This window comes from Nicotiana attenuata, unplaced genomic scaffold, assembly GCF_001879085.1.
Source record: "Nicotiana attenuata strain UT unplaced genomic scaffold, NIATTr2, whole genome shotgun sequence".
In the NCBI taxonomy this organism is placed as follows: domain Eukaryota; kingdom Viridiplantae; phylum Streptophyta; class Magnoliopsida; order Solanales; family Solanaceae; genus Nicotiana; species Nicotiana attenuata.
The window spans coordinates 275,275-292,532 of record NW_017670900.1 but is presented as its reverse complement, the minus strand read 5'-3'; positions in this window follow the sequence as shown (position 1 = coordinate 292,532).

Below are 17,258 nucleotides of genomic sequence, written 5' to 3'. Positions count from 1 at the left end.
TGGATCCTCCATGTTCCCAGAAAACTTGGAGCTCATAATAAGTTCTTCTTTCGATAATAATTGACGGATCAAATGGATCCATGAGGTTGAACAACTCCAGTGGATGATCTGTTGGCTTCAATGAACTTGTTCCTGGTATATTTAAAATCATGAAGATGTGGATGATTAGCTTTTGTTTTGACTTTAGTTTTGCTGGGGAAAATCTCTTTGAGAATTCTTCCGGTCAAGATAGAAAATCTGCAAGAATATTATCCTTTCCTTTCAGGTTCCTAACTTGAAACTTGTATGGAGAGAACCATTGAGCCCATCTGAGAATCTGAGGATTGGGAATAATTTTTGCATTTATCTGAATCATTTTTGGGAAGGCCTTCATATCCATTTCTATCAGATATTCTGTGTGAATCAGGAAAAAATTGAATTTCTTGATTCCATTCTTTACTGCAAGGATTTCCTTGAAGGTGGAGTGGTAATGCTACTCGGCCTCATTGAATTTTTTGCTAGCATATCCGCATATTTTTCTCTGGCCATCTTTTTCTTCAAATAGAATGACACTCCAGTATTCATTGCTGGCATCAGTTTGCAGTATCTTCTTACCGTCTGAAGGGATATAGAGTGACTTGACATTTTTAGAAATCTCCTTTATTTCCTTGACTGCTTCATCTTGCTTCTTTCCCCATGATGGAGCATTTTTCTTGAGCATCTCTGTGAGTGGAGAAATGTATGTAGAGATATTTGGGATGAAATCTCTCACATAATTTACTATACCCAAGAACTGTTGCATCTGTTTTGTTATGAGGTTGCTATCTGGAAATTTGAGTAGTTCTTGACATATATGCGATCCTGGACTGTATGCACCTTGGACAAAATACATTCCAAGAAAATCAATCTCCTTTTGGGCAAGAACCATCTTTTTTGCTGAAAGCATGATCCCATAGTGTGTTATCAATGTCTCAAATTGACGAAACAGATTGACATGTTCCTCCAATGTATCACTAAATAATAGGATGTCATCAATGTAAACTAAAGAGGTATGGAGTATGGGTTGGAATATTTTTATCATGGCTTTTTGGAACAAGGAGGGTGCAGTTTTCAACCCGAAGGGCATGACTTTTCATTGGAAGTGATGATCGGGGATGCAAAATCCCTTTTTGGGTCTTTCTTCAGGGTGGATACCCAATTGCCAAAATCCAGATTTTAAATCAAACTTGGAAAAATATTTGGCCTTGGCTAAGTGGGAGAAAAGAGTGAGTTTATTTGGGATAGGGAATTTATCATCTTGGAGGAAATGGTTAAGTGGCTGGTAGTTGATGACTAACCTGAGTTTTCCTCTTGTCTGCTCAGCTCTTTTGTGGACATAAAATGCTTCGCATGCGCATTGTGAATCTGATGGCTCTATTAGATCAAATTCCAAAAGTTCTTCGCATTCTTTCTTTGCAAGCTGAAGATGATATGGATTCATGCCTGAATGACTGCTTTTGTTGGGTTGAAGAAAGTTAGCTTATTGTAGTACGAAAGTTTTCTGAGTTACAAACAGCTAACGTTGGTTATAGTAAAAAAGTTTTCTGAGTTGTGCAGCTTGGAAAGTCGTGCCTTATGGGTTGTTGAAGCCATCCCCTTTGTAGGAAAACTTTTGCGACTATAAGCAGATTAACTATTTGTGCAGCTTGGCAAGACGTCCCTTATGGGTTGTTGAAACCAGTCCCTTTGTAGGGAAACTTTCGTATCTATGATTTAGTTTGCTTTCTTGGAGTCTCTTGCTCTGTTCTTATACTGTGAACGAGACTCAGGACCATGCTTGACATCGACGTATAGATACTCGTCACCATGCCTATACGTCGTACTCCACAATTAACACATAGCAAATAAGACGCAGCTCCTAATCCCTCAAGTTAAGGTTAGACCAAACACTTACCTCGATGCCACGAACACAATTCAAAACTCAACTACCGCTTTACCCCTTGTTTCCACCACCAATTCGCTTGTATCTAGCCACAATTTACTTAACGATATCAATAAATGCTAAATGAATCAATTCTAATGCATTAAAATAAGTTTTCCAATGATTTTCCCAGAAAGTCAAAAATTGACCCCGGGCCTACATGGTTAAGACCCGAGGTTCGAACCAAAACCCGATTACCCATTCACCCATGAACTCAAAAATATAATTTATTTTGAAATCAGACCTCAAATCGAGGTCCAAATCCCCAATATTTGAAAATCCTAAGTTCTACCCATAACACCTAATTTCCCTCATGAAAACCCATGATCTTGAGTTGAAATCATGTAAAAAGATGTTATGGATTAAAGAAAATGAGTTACAAATGACTTACTATTGATTTGGAGAAGAATGTTTCTTTAGAAAATCGCCCAAGAGAACTTAGGTTTTGAAAAGGTTGTAAAAATGGTTTAAATCCCGTCTGAAATTCATTTAGCAGGTCTCTAATGTCACAATTGCAACCAGGGTTCGCAATTGCAAACCCCTTCAGGACCTGCTGACTTCACAAATGCGAAGAATATATCGCATTTGTGACCATAGGGAAATCCAGTCACCTTCGCATTTGCGAGGGACCTGTCGCATTTGCGATATCGCATTTGCGATACATGTGTCGCATTTACGACTTCTGGCATTCACTGAAGACTTCGCATTTGCGAAGTATACCTCGCATTTGCGAGATAAGTCTGGCCCTAGGTTCTTCGCATTTGCGACAAAATCCTCGCATTTGCGAACCCTGCTTGCATCGCAATTGAGATGTCTGATCTCGCAGCATGCTACACATCTACAACACATCAGAAATTCTCCTAAGTCCAATTTCACTCTGTGACCTATCCAATACTCACGCGAGCCCTCGGGGCTCCAAACCAAACATGCACCCTAATAAAAACATCATACGGACTTGCTCGTGCGATCCAATCATCAAAATAACCTCAATAATTACAAGTTTAGCATCAAAATCAAAAAAAAAATCTCAAGAACTTTCAAAGTTTAAAAATTTACAACTAAGGGTCGGAATCACATCATATGACCTCCGTTTCTTACCAAATTTTACAAGCACAACGTAAATGCCATATCAGACCTGTTCCAGGCTTCGGAACAAAAATACAGGCCCGATACCATCAATTTCAAATACATTCAAATTTCCAAAAACTCTTAAAAATTCAGTTAAACAATTTTCTTCAAAAATTCATTTCTCGGGCTTGGGACCTCGGAATTCAATTCCGGGCATATTCCCAAGTCTCACATTTTCCTACGGACCCTCCGGGACCGTCAAATTGCGGTCCGGGTCCGTTTACCCAAAACGTTGACCGAAGTCAACTTAAATTCATTTTAAAAGCAAAATTTATCATTTTTCACAGATTTTGAGAAAATGGCTTTCCGAATACACGCCCGGTCTGTGTACGCAAATCGAGGTGAGACAAAAGGATGTTTTAAGGCCTCGGAACTCAAAATTTACTTTCAAAATAAGTGATGACCTTTTGGGTCATCATACTACATTGGCTAACCATTCAGGGTATTTTACCTTCCGAATAGACCCTATTTTAAGAAGTTTGGTTACCTTCTCCTTTATGAACACATGCTTCACCTCGGAATGGGGCCTCCTTTTTTGCTTCACTGGTTTGAACCTGGGGTCGGTGCTGAGCCGATGTGTGGTAATTTTTGGTGGAATCTCTGTCATATCTAAATGGGACCAAGCAAAGAATCCATATTATCAATAAGAAATTGAATGAGTTTTTTCTTGAGTTTGGGGGTCAATCCTGTTCCAAGGTATACCTTTCTCTCGGGCATGTACTCAATCAGTATGACTTGCTCCAGCTCCTCGTCGTTGACTTAGTCGCATCGGACTCTTCGGCAATGACGAAGGTTCGAGGAGTAAGAAAATCCTCTTCTTCGTCTTCGATTACCTGTTGCTCTGATTCCATCGAGGCTAGAGGCGGTGATTGCTATTTGGCCGCTTGCTTACCTTTGGTGTTTGACTTTTCCGAGGTCGAAGGCTCTGGTATCGGCGTCACTTCATCGACTGCAAATATCTCCTTTGCATCGTGTTGCTCTCTGTAGACCGTTTTCACTCCATCCTCTGTTGGGAACTTCATCATCTAATGAAGAGTTGAAGAGACTGGTCTCATACTGTGTATCCATGGTCTCCCGAGGAATACATTATACCTCATGTCGCATTCGATGACATGGAACTTTGTATCTTGTATGGTCCCGGCTACGTTTACTGGCAGGATAATCTCTCCCTTTGTTGTTTCACTCGCCATGTTGAAGGCCATTTAGGACCCGGGATGCAGGTACAATCTGATATTGCAGGCCGAGCTGTTCTACGACCTTCGATCTGATTATGTTTGCCGAGCTACCAGGATCCACTAAAACACGTTTAACTAGAATTTTATTAAAAAGGATAGAGATTACCAGGGCATATTGCTAGTATATGAGAAATAACTTGTTTCCGAACTAAATAATCCCCAAGACATATTGCTAGTATATGAGAATACATGATTTTTATGTAAATACTGTGATAATAAAGTCAATATCTTTATATAAGAAGAAATATAAGATACTTTACTGCAAAAGATTTGGGACGTGAAGACTGAACCCATTGGAATTTGGTAGAACTTGGACATCAATTTTGTATTGACTTGTCATGTCATGCAATTTAGCACTTGTCTAATTTCCTCATAAAATTTGCATGTCCTTTGGATATATGTTTATTTTGGTGTTAGGTAACAGTGGGCTTGAAAGGGGATGAAAGGTAAAGAGAAGGGCCAAGGCTGCTACTACTTTTCCAATCAAATTTCAAATATGTGATTTGCCTTTTCATACCTTGCATGTGTAGGCCACTAGCTGTCCAACATCCAAAATCACCCTTTCCATTTGTATTTTCTAGCTGTAGCTACCATTTACTATATTAGTTTTTATAGCTATATTTTTAGTTTTGCTAGAGTGTATTCGATGTATTGCAAAACTCGGCGTGAAACAGGGGAGTAAAACTAGGGAATTATTCTATTCGACTGTATTCAGATATTTATTTGTGAATACAGTAACGTAAATAGCGTAAATCGTGATCTATTCAGCTATTTTTAAATGAAAAATGAATCAATTAACACAATAGACTCCTAATAAACTCAACAAACTCAATTATAAATCTGAATATATAAATACATCTGAATACATAAATTATATTAATTAAAAAAAATATATGAATACATTCATGGAATATAGCAAGACAGTGAATACAATAAACTACAATACATGAAATACAGCGAGATACATTGAAATACAATAAAAAAAAGACAATGAATACAATGAAATACATAGAATACAACGAGATACATTGAAATAAAAAAAAAAAAAAAAAAAACATCCATGCATCTATCCTTTAGAAACTTTAGTTCTCAAATATTCGGCCAAATTCACGAGCTAACTCGAGTGTCACGTTGCCTTAATGAACAATAGTACATCATAGTATCAACTTTCTAGGATCTTACTTTAGTGGCTTAATAATTTGAATTTATTTCATACTCTTCTGTTTCTAAACTTGTGTTTTTTTTAGAAGAACTTTTATCTTGCTATCCAAAACTATTTGAAATATAAAATGATTTTTAATGAAATATTGAAGAAAAATATAAACTAAAAATATCGTTTTTTTCTTTTTTCATAAAAATATTTTATTAGTGTTTGGTTGTCAAAAATAATTTATTTTTTGAAAAAAAAATTTCCCCCAACTAAATACACTCTAATCCTATACCGTCTTGGTTATATAATACTTTTTCTTCACATTCTTTATCAAACTAAACTTGGACCTATTTTATATGGCATGAATACTTTTTATTTTATTTTTACTGACTTAAAACAAATCCTTCACCACTGTTCTTTTCTATTTTTCATTAGAAAGAATTAACCTAAATAGCAGTTCACCCAACCGCTTAAACTTAAAATAGTCGATGGATATATAATATATGAATAATTCATGTATAATATATGTATAACTATGTATAATCAACGTATAATATATATACGCCGGCTAAGAAAAATTAATAATGTAAAAGAACTGATATTTGTTTAAAGATCCCGGGTGTTATATGATACGTGCTAAGTCAGCATAGCCCGACCTATTTTGTATGGCGAAAATTCATTATAATTTGACTATTTTATGGTTATATCCTAAGTTAAGTAATTCTCTTGAGCCATCCGTCATATTTGTGCTTGCTTTGGCCTAAGCTAAAAAAGACTATTTAAATAGTGACCTCTTAGTTGTGAACTTATCTCATGTAGCTCGTCTTTCTATTAGAGTGGAAGATTTGCAGAGTGAGCAAGCTCATATAGGCTATGTGAAGTTACCACCTTTTGCCACTAAAACTTCTTTTTTTTAGGAAATGAAACTACTTATATATTAATACTAAAGTTGGTTAATAGTGTTACATCCCATAAAAATGCCTCTTAGGGCATTTTGATTGCCAAGTTCTGCAAGCTTAATAAAGGTATTATCTATAGGAAGTCTAATGAAATGTGTTCCTTCTCTCTGCCAGATACTAGGATTCAACAAATGGGAGTGGAGCTGCAAAATACATCAGTTAATGTAGGTTGGAATGCTTAGAAGCTTCTTTAGCCAAAAAGTGTGCCACTTATTTTCCCTGCCCAAAATTATGCTTGACTATCACCGTCTCCAACCGGAGCATTAAAAACCTGCAATCACGAATAATAGCGTCATATAAAGGGTAACCTTGTTCAAGGCTCTTGATTACTTCAGACGAGTCTGTCTCAATCTCTATTTGAATGAGCTGAAGCTCGCATGCCAACTGGAGGCCTACTTTTAGAGCAAGTAGCTCAACTTGGATAGGAGATGATGCGTAGGTATAATCGTAGAAACCGGCTACCCAATCTCCTGCATTGTTTCTGATGACCCCGCCTAGACCACGTGTTGCTTATTATTCTGAAAAGCTCTATCCGTATTGAGTTTAAACCAGCCAGAAGGAGGTTTGTGCCAACTGACTTTGATAGACTTTTCTTATCAAAACTTTACTCTTTGGCTGTGAGGAGTTTGTATTCCATTGCTTGTTGAAAACGAACTTAGGACATAAAATGTGGTTAGTATTTTTCTGAATATTCTTGTTTCTATTATTCCAGATGCTCCATAGTGCAAAACAAAAAAGATCCGCCCAATTGATATATTTGTGATGGAGATTGATCTTAAGGTCTTTAATTGCGAGTAACCAATTAGTGTCTCCACTAGTTAGAGGGTTAGAGAGACACAGGCTTTTCCAAAAAGCTTTAACTATAGGACAAAGTATGAAGATATGGAGGATAGTTTCATGATCATTTCTTCACATTGGACAAATGTCGTTGATATTTATTCCTATATGGTTTATATAGGATATGCAAGGGAGTCGATCATGGTAGCATTTCCAAAGAAGAAATTTGAACTTTGTGGGGGTGTGAATATCTCTGATCCAGGAGAAGTCCTTATTGGTATTGCTTTGATCATCAATAAGCTTATACCATGAGCTAGTACTAAATTTACCACTACTGTTGAGAGACCATATAGGGACATCATGGTTGGTATGCTTATCGAACCCGCTCTTACTCATGAGTCCCCGAGAACTTTTGCCTCGATCGTTTCTCCGATCATTTCGAGGGGCGTTACGACCCAAGCCGTTGTTTCTCCGATCAATGTATGGCTGATACCGCTCCTTGTTCAATCTTGATTTCCTGTCTACATCCCTCGGGGGCTTGACTGTGAATCTGTTAGGATGAACTGAACCTGAGGGGGCTCCCAATTGGTCATCCTCGACCCTAATTTTTGATTGGTAACAATTGTGCACATCTGACCATGTCACAGCTGGATACTCGATCAAGTTCTGGTTTAATTGTCGAGATGCAATCGAGATTCTTTCATTCAAACCCTGCATAAAAGCTTGCACTTCCCAGTCATCCGAGACCGGTGGTAACTCCATTCGCTCCATTTGGAACCTAGACACAAGCTCCCTTAGCATATCGTCGTTCCCTTGTTTTATCTTGAAGATGTTTGATTCCCTCGTAGCCACCTTTATGGCCCTGGCGTGCGCTTTCATGAAGGCGTCTGCTAACATAGCAAATGAATCAATAGAGTTAGGAGGTAAGTTATGGTACCAAATCATGGCTCCTTTCGACAATATTTCTCCAAACTTTTTTAACAAGACCGATTCGATCTCATCGTCATTCAAATCATTTCCTTTGATCCCACAAGGGTATAAAGTAATATGCTCGTTAGGATCGGTTGTTCCATTATATTTGGGTATATCGGGCATGCAAAATTTCTTAGGAATAGGCATCGGAGCCGCACTTTGAGGGAATGATTTTTGTATGAACTTTTTGGCATCTAAACCTTTCAAAACTGGAGGTGCCCCCAGTATCTGGTATACACGGGAGTTATAGGTCTCTACCTTTTTGTCATTGTCTTCAATTTTCTTTTCCCCGGACTCGATCCTCTTGGTTAGCTCTTCGAGCATCCTCATAATCGTGGGGTCAGTCCCCGAGCCACTTTCATCGGGCCTTTCTAGCGCTGGTTCAGTATGCCGAGTATTTACTGGTTCGGTTGTATTTGGATTTTTATTCTGATTCTGAAGTTGAGTGATGGCGATTTTCTGAGCTTGCAACATCTCTAGTATCACTTGGAAGTTGATTCCCCCATCTCCTATTTCTGGTGTTCCTTGGCCGCCTGATCGATCTTCCCTGCGTACATTCCCTTCGGGGTCCGCACCTAGATCTGCATTTAAAGCGATGTGCGAACTTACATCAACTGGTTCCACAATTGGCACTTCTCCTGGGTTTATCGTTGGTACACCGAACCTTGCATTGCTATCTCCAAGACCTTCGTTGTCATGAATAGGTGTGTTTTGTGAGCTAGACATGTTTCAACATGAGAATCAAAAATTCTTGACAAGAAAAAGTGTAAAAATAACGTGTATAATAAAAATTAATAATGAAATAATCACTATTATCTTTATCCCCACGGTGGGCGTCAAACTATTTACTTCGAAAATACGAGTAACAATAAAATTTGATTTGTCCTATTAAAGATATGTGATTTAGTTCAATACCAATTAATAATCAAGAAATTTGAAGTAGAAATGAAAGAAACAAGTGAATCAAACCAATGTTACTCAGCAGTAGTGACCTCAAGCTTAGTGACCTCAAGGTGGGTTTAGAACATAAGAACAATTAAGCAAGAAAAGTAAAGTAAGAGAAGTAGAGCTAAAGGACAATTCTAATGAATAGTAGGCGAAAAGTAGTGAGTATATTCTTTTCTCAATGATTAGATGATCTTACAAATGATTGGGGTCCCCTTTATATAATAGGAGAACCCTAAATAAGGTACATTTTATTTATAGTAAGGAATATTCTTGGTACAGTTGTCTAACCGCCTAGTACAGAATAGTACAATCCCATTCCGGGATTTACGCCGTGATCTTGGGGACGTGGCAGAAATCTAGCCCATTCCGTTACAAGTCCATAATGGTACTATTTTTGGGTCGAGCATACTCGATCTCGGTATGTATCGTGCTCTGTCCTCGAACTCGGGTTTGGTCCCTCGAGCTCGAACTCGATCTTGCTTGAACTCGAACTTTGGATGACCTCCCGAGCATACAGATCGAAGACATACGATCTCGACCGTATACAGGTAGATTTTAGGAGATTTTGAAAACAAAAACTTCAAATTTCAAATATAGCTTACGACCTCTTTTTGGGCCAAATCATGATCATTTGGGCCTTTTTAGCGAAAAAAAGACTTTTTAACATGTCAAAATTTCACAATATTCATGTCCAAATATATTTTTAATTTTACCCAAATCAACTTTTTTTTTAAATACTTGAAAAATTATGTCGAAACGGATCCTAAATTTAAATCATGAATTCGCTTATGTGCTTGTGGGCAAGAAAAACAATATAATCATCAAGGACATGATGCTTTGAGATGTATATGCAAGAAAAGGAAGATGCCTAATTATCACTAATATCCAGGCATGAAACTTACAAACTACAATTATGTCATTATCGTGATTTGAAAGCCGATTACTGATAAATGATGAAAAGTGCATGTTTTTTAGTATGTTTATATATTATTTCTTATGTGAGTTATGGGAGATCAAATAATTTTTGAAGTGAAAATATGCTCATTACATGTTTCTTATGTGTAGGAATAAACTTGCGCGAAAAAGGATCAAATGGGAGAAAAATTGGTGAAAAAGAGCTGAAGAGAAAAGTCCCGGACAGCGAAGCAAGGTTCACTTCGCCAGACTGGAACCGGAGCAGAAAAAAGCAGCTTCTCCTATCCGAAATAGAGAAGGAAAATCTGCCCCATACAAATCCTAGTCACTATAAATACATCCTAAAACGTGATTTTGAAGGGAGAGACACTAGTTTGGAAGGAGAGAAGACTTTGGGGAGGCAAGAACACGCTAGGAGCAAGAAGAAGAAGGATTCAACTTTATGTTTTTCCCTCTTTCTTCTTCTATTTCCATTATTAGTTATGAATTCTAGTATTGTAGTTTTGCATACTATTATGAATAGCTAATTTGTTATCTAGGGTTCTGATGGAACCTTTTGGAGAATGAATTCTTGTTATGTTTTTATATAATTGATCTGTTGAATTTCTCTACTTGTTCGATTGCGTATTTGTTGCTGTTAATAGAATGGCCTCATTGGATGTGCCTAATTAGTGTGTATTACTTGGAAAAGGGTACATATTTAGGTAATTGTTGTACAACATTACTCCTAACGTATACGAGGGATCAATACGGAGGGTTTAACGGTGGTATTAGGAATAACGAAATGTTGGTGCGATCTTAGTGAGCGGTAAACTAGTGCCAGCTAGCGTAGTTCGGAATAATACGTCTAGTAAATTATTGTATTTGCTCGGAAGAGAATTACGACACCTAAAGTGCTCACGATCGATAGAGAGTATCTAGGCGAATTTACAGGAGACGTAACAGAGAGCATTCCGATAAGAGAGGAAATCGTAACCCTAGACCTTTCCAATCTTGTCTATAACATTTGCTTTTAGTAATAAAATTACAGCTTTGTAATTACCTTGTTGTTAGTTAGTAAACACTCAACTCATTATTCAATATTTTTGGAAGTTGATTACTTGAATTCTTGCGAAACTAGCAGTTGTGATTAGTACGTTAATTCCCTGTGGGATTCGACTCCGGACTTGTAAACCGGATTATATTTGCAATGAACGCTTAGTCCTTTTTATAAGGCATAGTTGGGTGTGAACAATTACAATTTCCATGCATCCCATGATCGAAAGAGTTTACCTTCTTGTTAATTAATCAGTTTTACTATTTTCCTCTCCTTGATTAGGATTAGGAGTACCCGTATATGAATTTTAAAGTATTTTATTCTAATAATATTTTTTTTTGTTAACTTTTATGGATGATACGTGATACTTTAATTTAATATAAAGTATACAAAAGTAGGTGAGTACTCTTTAAAATTTTTAGTTTATAGATTCTTATTTAACTTCACGTAAAATAACAATGACATATGTGTTAAAAGTAAATCTAAAAGAAATATATCAACGCGTTACTCATTTATTGTTTAGAGAGTTGATGAGCAAGTGTTTCCTAAACTCTCATAATGTTTCATTTCGATTACAACCTTTTCTCAATTTCAAATATGGATTATGTTCAAGTGTAATCGAAAGATTAACAATAATGTCAAACAGAAAAAAAGACGGAGTATCTCAATAAATTGTAAAATTTTCCCAATCCAAAGTATTTAACTCAAAAATTTCTCATGTCACACTTCACCCAGCTCACTCTGAAATTGGGCCTCACACATGCGATTTAAATTGGGCCTTATTTTTGGACAAGGCTTCTTTATTGGTAGAAATGACATCAGGTAGCCACTTTAAAGGGCTACTAATTAAAAATTAGTCAATGCGTCATGAATTTTGTTTTTGAGTTCAATTTTTCTGGACACAAACATTCTAAAATTAAGATTTTAGTTTAAATTTGTAGGATAAAATAAGTATTGACTAATCCCTAAATAGTAGCACTAAGAATAGTTGTTTGTGTCAAAATAGCACGAGCTAGCCATTTTTCGGACTGGTTATCGGAAAAAAGGTAGCGCTTGCCAAGTTATTGAAAAATAGCCATTGTTTTGCTGAAACATGAAAAGTTCCAGTATAATATGCGGGATTATGGAGCTCCTGCGTATAAACTTCAGCAGATTATATTGGTACTCCATGACACGGAAAGTTCCAGCATAATATGCGAGATTATGGAGCTAATGCATATAAACTTCCAGTATATTATGATGGAACTCCAGCATATTATAAAATTCAAGCTCATATGTAAAAAATTTGAACTCCAACATATTATGCTGGAATATTTTTGATTTTTAACAATATTTTTGTTCAGATTTTATCTTTACATAAAAAAAGGACTAAATTTCGATTACTTTTGAAACTATGACTATTTTTCAATTATCAATTGTAAATCTGACTATTTTTGAATTTCTCCTGTAGTTGTGCCCCCCTCCCCTTCTTTATTGACTGCCTAATCCTGAGGTGGGCTACATTTCCAGATGAATCGACTCCAGGGTGGATCTTACCAGGATAAATACGTAGAAATAGCATTCACTAGCTACTTTTTCGCCTTGTCTTTGAAAAATAGCTACTGTCATAGAATTTCACTTGTGGAATTTAGAGTTTTAATTTTGGAATTTGAAACTTTGGGATAATACCTATTTTACAATTACAATAACAACAAAAAGTAGCTCGTGAATTTTACCTGATAAAAACAATATTGCTTAAAACCGAATGGTATGTGAGGCTCTTTTCCAGAAGTGGTTAGTATTTTCATTGCAAAACTTAGTTCTGTCTAATACGATAATTACAGTTCCGAGCTGTAGAAAATGTTTTCCAGAGTAAAAGAAGACATAATCTAATCCAATACTTCTCGTCCAAAAATCATTTTCACTCCACTGATTACACTAGAAGTTGATCAACCTTATTTCTTTTTCTTTTTTCCCTTTTAACATAAAAGAATGCAAGTTCGCGGGACATAATTCAATTGCTAAGAAATAATTAGAGACAGATCCGAATTTAGATTTTGTGGGTTCAATTTTTAAGGTTTTTAGCATTGGACCCATTATATTTTTCAAGTTATGAGTTCGTACCTACTATTTGTTATAATTTTAATAAAATTTTACACATAAATTTATGTTCCGTAGCAAAAGTAATGGGTTAAGATGAACTCGACAGCCCTACTCTACATCCGCCCCTAAAAATAATAGTAGAAAACCTTTTGTTTTTTTGGCGAATACAGAGTTTGAACTATATGTTAAGAGTATATATGTTGTAGAGTAATCAGAACAAAGTTGAAGGTTTGCATAAACCCCTGTACAACATCATATAGCAACTGCGTCCTTTCTTTAATAACTGACCTCGTATAATATGTACTAGCAAGATCAATTGTAACATTGAATAAGAAGTAGGCAAACATAAGGAAGACTTAATTCTAGCTGGAAATCAACTGATCTGATTTTGAATATTTAGTGGTATCCCAACTTGCGAGTTTAGAGTGAGAAACACACTCATTTCTCTCTACACCTTACTCTTTCTTGAAAATGCATAATCCAGAACCATCTCTGAAACAAACTACACCATTAATCCCACCAAAACCTCTCGATATTGGATATCATAATTATACTCCTACTATAATAGCCTCCTAAGAAGCTACTCCTGTAAACGCTACTGTGTTAAAACACAAATCAGAAAGACTGTTAGAAGAAAAAACTGGGAAAACAGTAAAGTATAAAAGATATTCCGAGTCCACAATTTGCTTGTGCGTCCTTAAGGAATTTTAACCCCCTCACACGTTGCCAAGGTAATGAATTAAATCCTCCCAGGATGAAACGGAATAAACCTTCCTGCAACAGTGGCAATACAAACCGCAGGAAACCAACGAACTCAAAGAACGGAGCAAAATCATACTTACGAAATTTAGAAGAGATTCTGCGAAATAGAATGCAGAATCCTCCCAGGATGAAACGGAATAAACCTTCCTGCAACAGTGGCAATACAAACTGCAGGAAACCAACGAACTCAAAGAACGGAGCAAAATCATACTTACGAAATTTAGAAGAGATTCTGCGAAATAGAATGCAGAATCCTCCCAGGATGAAACGGAATAAACCTTCCTGCAACAGTGGCAATACAAACTGCAGGAAACCAACGAACTCAAAGAACGGAGCAAAATCATACTTACGAAATTTAGAAGAGATTCTGCGAAATAGAATGCAGGATTTTCAGAAGGAAGGATTTTCAGGCAATCATCGAAAGAGGTGTGATGTCTTCGATCATTTGACAAGTCCGAAGCCGAAGCCGAAGCCGAGCCGAGCGGACGACGAGGGCACGAGGGTTCATTCTCTTCAACTCCTTTTAAGAGCTCTAAGAAGTGATCCTATATATATACACACAAATGTAGTTGTCCCTCACCAATGAGGGACAAAGTTCAAGACAAAAGCTCACTTCATTCAAATTTTTATTTCCCTTCATTTTATTTCCCACCATTTCCAATTCACACTCTTAGACTTTTAAAGCCCAACGCTTAAAGTCGAACAAATCCTACCTTCGAAGATAAGTTACTAGCATACTCTATTTCCATCCAATCCACATATATATGATCTGACTTCTCCGGAAGACATGCAAAGAATGTATGACTTTACCCTTGGAGATATCATCAAATTAATGGGTAAGAGGATCCTTCATCATTATCTTCCAACGAAAATTCAACAACTTTGGAAGACAAGTGAAAATTTTCCTCTTGTTGACTTGGGCGTTGATTATTATATTATCGAATTTAATACGAAGTTAAATATGAACAAGGCATTACAAAATGGCCCCTGATTTATAAATGATTTTTTTCCTCTCAGTACAAAAGTGGGAACCAAAATTTGTTGCTTCACAAGCTAAAGCACTATTTTCTGCGGTATGGATGCGTCTCCCACAATTGCGATTTTATCTTAAAACTGATTGGCAACACGATTGGACATTTATTAAATTAAAGATAGATGCTGTACTTCAGCTACAATGAGGGGACGGTAGGCAAGATTATGTGTAAAAATTTCTTTAGACGAACCAATTAAGCCATACATCTTGATTGGTTCTCATAAGCAAGAAATTTTATACCTATGTAAATTATGTGGAAGATTAGGTCATTCATCCCTCAAGTGTCAATACTTGGAGGCTACAAAAAATTCGACACAACAAAGCACTCCACCAACTAGTAATGAAACGGATGGAGAAAATGGCAGACTGTGGAGTTCTCCAAAAGAAAGAAGCATCCATTACAACAAAGGTTTGCACCAACCGAAGGATCAACATGTATCAATAGGTAAGTACCTTAATACTCAAAAATTAAAATATAAAGGTAAAGATCCTATCCCAATATCTGCAAAATCCCACTCAAGTTCTGAAATTGCAAATCCTTCTATTCCTGTTCCTATTCAATTAAAAAAATTAATTCTATTAATAATGAGCCCATGGTTTGGAGTAATACCACCAAAAAGGAAAAATCCCTTGCAGACACTAACCATTGCGTGTCCATTCTTGATGACAAGTGTGGCATTATAGAGCAACACGTGGCCACTAAATAAAAATGTTAACACCTTTCAAAAGACACACTTAGGTTTTAAAATTAATTATGACTACTAATTCTATTATCCTTGATCAAACTAATTTAATTAACAATTCTGAATTACTAATTCAAATGACCCCAAAATGGATAATACCATCTCCACTGATAACCAACATCCAACACTTGTCCTCTAAAGATTATATTACTAAGTACGTTTACCCACTTTCAGTGACCAAGTGCCCACTACACCCATCCATGGACAATTGTATGTGGGACAACGATACTCTAAATCAACTGACTCTGACAATAAATACCAACCCAACGGAGACCATGCAACGACAATGAAACTTTCCAATTCACTTCAACCCAATGCTACTACAGTCTAGGAATGGATATCACCAATTGGAACCCCATCTTGATGCCTTAGAACAAGAGAATGCTTAATAACCTCCACCGCACAAAGTTCAAGAACCAGAAGGAAATCCAATGCGGGGGCTAGAAAAAATAATTCCTCCAAACATGGGGTCGAAAAAAGAGATTTTAAATCTAAACGAGGTCATAATCTTACTCTTCAAGGAGAGGCATGTATTCATATGTCTAGTTGCACTGTACAAGTGCACCATGGACATAAGGCCCCACAAAATCTGACAGTAGGAAAGCTCATAATAATCCTAGTGCTATCTGATAATAGGTGAATTGAACTATGAATAAGCCCTAAAAGAACCACTTTCTTGTAGAGTTTTTATGGTAAAAGTGATAACAAAATACTCTTATTAGTGCTTTTCATATTTTGCAGGTTACATACAATAAAAGAAGGCTATGGAGTACTTTTTGGAATCAATTATGGAGGAAAAAGAGGCCAATCGCATAATATCCGCCAAGTGCACCATGTGAAATGCACAAACCAGAACTGGAGATGAACTGCCGCGGTCCCAGCGTAACCGCGGTCGGACCGCGGCGAGAAGCTATTGCAGATTTAGAGAGGTCATTTGGCCGCGGTCCCAGCGTAACCGCGGTAGGACCGCGGCAGGAGGCGTAAAATTGAGGGACTGAACTGCAAAACACGAAATTCTTAGCCCAAAAACCCTATTTAAACAATAGAACTCGCCCAAATAAGACATGTAATATTTTAGAGAGTACTTTGGCAAGGAAAACAAGTGTGAGAGATCACCCAAAATATCATTACTCTTATTCTTCTTTATTTTTCTTGCAATTTATAATTATGAATCTTTTAGTAGTTTATTTCCCCATTTTCATGAGTAGCTAAAAACCTTAATCTAAGGTTTTGGTGGAACCCGTTGGGGATGACTTAGTTGTTTTATTAATATAATTGAATTTGGTTGTTAATCTCTAATTGTTCATCTATGTTTTGATTGTGGATTAGTTGAAAGGGCCCTCAATTATCCGTTCCTATTTATTATGTATCTACTTGAGAGAGAGTGCATATTTAGGTGATTGTATGAACAACATCACTCCCGGAGTATAGACGAGAGTCATAACCGAGGGTTTAGGGGTTGGATTAGAGATAACGAAACCCCAGGTGCAATCTAAGTGAATTGTATTGTGCAATTAGCTAGCGTAGCTTGAGAAAGTGCGTCTAGTAGATTATCATAATTACTTGAGAAAGAATTGTG